Genomic DNA, 4406 nt, shown 5'->3' on the forward strand with positions numbered 1-4406 from the left:
TCACGGACAGAAGTCCATAGACTTACAATAATAATATTTGCTTTCCTTTCATATTTTGTAAAGGTCAGCCATTTTAAGAGTAAACAAATTTTGAGGATTTGGGTTTCTGCATAACTTAATTGTTCAAGAAAGGATACGGCCTTTTTAACTATTGGTTAAGGCGTGGCGTATCACATTAATGAAGCAATTTTTGCGCAACTATTTTAACCGATAATGTATGATAATTGTGGTAGACAAATTATTTAAGTAAATGTGACATCTTCTCTTCCCTTATATGGTTATGTCTTACAAATATATCTATATAACATGTAAAATTGCCTTCCGTCTTTTACGTAAATTTTTTACTAGCCGTTGGCGTTATACTCTTCGTTTTATACTTTTATAATTATGAATAATTTTGCCAAGAATGTATATTGGTTTCTAACTACAAGGCGTTTACTGGCTTGAGGTCCTATGCAAATAAACGCGGAAAGCAATCCCAGCTTTAGATGGAATTTGACAAATTACTTATTTTGTCATCAGGCAAGCAGACATTGGAGTATTATCTTATGCCTACACCACACTGATTAAATTGAATGTGTCTTATCTGTTTCGCAACAGATACTGCGTCTATGTAATCTTCTCTTTATAATTTGTGTTAGGCTTATTTATTCCCTAAACATACGCACATTGAGATGGAGGAGGAAATCATTCAGTTCTGTTCTGAAACTAGAGAAACAGATAATATGTCGATCATTCAACTTGGAAAGTGCTTATTTGAACCCGGCCGCAACTTGCACGGGTGGTGCCTTGCTTCCTAGATAACCAATTATTTTCAGTAAGTACTGCTAAAAGCTCTTTAGTACTCCCTTTAAGATCCCACAAAAGCAAATTTTCATCTGATGTCTTAAACATTCCTTATTTTGGGAGTAAAGGGCAATGAAAATGTCAGGACAGAAACAACCTTCTGGAAGGGTTTTCCACAGCTAATGATGAAAAAAACTTATTTATGTGTAATATGAAAGAACAAACATTTGAACGGGAGTCAGTCTAACAAGGGTCATGCTGGTATCATCTCATTGAAATCAGTGACGTCCAAGTGTTTTCCCTCCTGACTATTCGTTTAACTTATATGTATGATGTCACGTAGATAAAATTACAATAACGCGTTACCTTTACAGTTCTTGCCAATATGCCAAATGAATGACTTCTGCCTATTTCTATTCAAACCAATGAAAATCCTTACACAGTTTTTGAAATCTAGAGAACTGGCGAAGTCCGCTAGAATATACTTTTCGTGATATTAATATGGACGAACTTGCTACTTTCTCTAAGACAGGCGATTTAGACCAGTTTTGTATACATCTATATACATTGTATATTTTACATGTCTTTATAAATCCCTAAATATCCTATTTCGATACGTAAGCAGCGATAAACACAATATTATATAATGCTAATGGCAGAAAACGTTGAAGTCGAAAGATAAAAAAACTAAATTTTGCTAAACAGCATCTCATTTTCTTACACATTTGATTTGCGCGTACCATCATTATAAGCAACTGCGCCAGTCACAAAAGCTTGAGATCAAAGGGTCGAACTATCCATTGAAATAGTTGCACGTCCTTATTAGATATCAGTGATAGTACAGTCGACAGTAATTTGTTTAGGTCAATAATAAATGCAATTAAATGCAGCAGTTGTTCGTAAATGGGCTAATTAAAGTGGAACAAACTAAATAACCTAAACGGTATTTTTCTTTTCTAAGACTATCTTATGATAGCATAGGGATTGACAAAGATGAGTACTTCATTGTTTGATTATTTTACACACAAGAGAGATTCTCTTGAAGAACCACCCGCCCTGTGCATTATTTCGTTTAGTAACGTCTCGAACAGTAATTGTAACGTATTCATTCTTTAGATGGGGTTTAGATTGGGTAACTCTCTGCGTATTGGCTTGGTTTGTGTATGAGAGATACGAGAAGTTAATTATGATTGAGATGGGAATTTGCAGATTTCCTGCTTACTCAGTGAGAATATACTGTTATCTTTACCTTTAATATTGCCATTATAGGATAGTTTTATCAATATAGGTTTTCATTATTCAGACAGTGTAATCTTTGTATTCTAATACGTATTTGAATAGTATGTATGACATGAAGTGACATAAGGAAATTCCGCAGGTTTTAAAATTATTAAAAATCGTTGTAATACATCCAACAATTTTTGTCACACAGGCGCCTTGATAAGAATACTGACTTTCCTCCTCCGTTTTGCTTGATAGCCTCTAACAACAATGATAACTACTGGCCAGTTAACTACTACACCTGCTAGCAGTTACAGCAGTTAACTGTTACAACTGCTGCAACTGTTAACTCCAACTTCCTACCGTTATTCTTAAAGTACATTAATTCTAACACCTAGAAAATCGGACATTGACCGTCGATATTTGTGAAAAATATTAGCTTTCCTTTTACTTGAAAGTTATTGTCAAACTAGGAATACTAATACAGAGGAAAGAAAGACACTGATATTGAATAGTTTGATTAGCATACGTGAAGAACAAATGCAATGAAAACGTGACGGAATTTGTGAGAAAATAAGCAGATAATTTTCTTAAAATGTGGAATTTCTACGACTTCAATAACAGCAAAACTATAATTTTAGGAATATAACAAATATCGCATCTTGTCCACATTTTCTCCGAGTGTTTTGAAGAACATGACAAGATCAAGTTCTATTTACTTGATGCCTGAAAGGTAGTTAAGCAAATCCAATAAGGTGCGAGAATGACGCGTTTCGTGTACAAGTAATTATTTCAAGAAAACAACTTTTCAGATCGAGGTTATATGATGAGAAATTGCTGTTTGTCATGTAATTTATTTTATTCTTTTTTTTTGTGGGGGGGGGGGGGGGGGGGGGGGGGGGCAAAAAACTAAAATAGTTACTAATTACTAAGCAGGCACATAACAATATAAGCATGTTTCTTATGATTTTGTGTAGAGACATCATATGAATGGAAATGATAAAACTGTCGTTATCCAGGCTTTTTGAAATTTGCTACGAATGTTACGTATATTATATACAACAGTGACATCGTCATTGTATGGCACATGACCCCGTGAAAATGAAGAATATGAAATTCAAACAAGCGTACTTTTAAAAGATAAGTATGAAACTTCAGACAATATGTGCCAATGTGTATTTCAATGTGGGGAAGGCTGTAAGATGAGTTAAGTAAAGCAGAGTATGATGTAATATTGAGTCGTCCAGAAAAGGGTAAAAAGTAATGAAATAAAACATGAAACTCCGGACAATACGGGCAAATCCACTTCGATGCAGGCTGGTTATAGTTTATGCCTATGTTTAATTATTCCCCTTCTCAATATGACATTGCAGCTATCATAAAATGTTTGCTTTTCAATACCTAAATAATAGAGATTTAACTTTTAGCCATTGGTGGCGTGAGACGAAATGTTAACATATCATATAAACATGATGTTTTTATTAAACAATACCTGAACTACGGAACCACCAACGGCGTAAGATAATATGGATCTAACAACTCTTTCGCACCAGGTTTATGTATAATTCAATAGTGTACAAGTCGGTTGTTTTAGCATTAAATGGACTATTGGGAACAAATGTTTAAGCGTCATAAATAATCAAATAACAAGAATCCACTTTTCAAGCTGTTGAGATGTTATCACATAGTGTATAAAGTATTAAAGCTTTCTCACAGCTGGTTGGTAGGGCCAATGCACGACAAAACACTTTCTACTGAAGTTGAAAATAAAGGGTAAAAATTCATCGGCTGGTATTACTTTATGAAATAGATTGAACACAACTTTGGAAATGTCTTATTATATTTTGTACCTACTAAAGCTCCTGAAGGAAACAGCTGTTTGAACATTATTGTAATTATATTAGCCTTCAAAAACAAACTAGAACTTAGCATGTAGTAACAAGTAGAAAGCTGATTTTATAATGTAATGCTAGACACTTAAATATTTGGTTTATCCTTAAGATTTTATCACATTTAAACTTAGAACTTTATGTAAGACATACTCAAAATTCCAAAACCATTGACTGATGCAGTTATATGAATTATTCCTTGTTAGTCTTAACAACAGTAAAATACTTATAAAATATACTTGTAAAATTTGTAAGAATATTACATGTAACTCTTCACCTTTATTTGAAGAAAAGGAACTTCTTCGGTAATATCATGTCAAAATTCTTCAAAAAGAAGATAAAATTATAGTTATTGTTTCAGTACAATAACTGTGTTTATTTTATTAACTTGAACACAGAAATGTAAGAAAAATGTTTCCTTTTTTGAGTTTGAAAATCTCATTCATATTGAAAAGACCCAGTGATTGCCAAACTTTATTAAGCCATTGAAAGTATAGGAAGTAACAAAAG

This window comes from Mercenaria mercenaria, chromosome 11, assembly GCF_021730395.1.
Source record: "Mercenaria mercenaria strain notata chromosome 11, MADL_Memer_1, whole genome shotgun sequence".
NCBI lineage: Eukaryota > Metazoa > Mollusca > Bivalvia > Venerida > Veneridae > Mercenaria > Mercenaria mercenaria.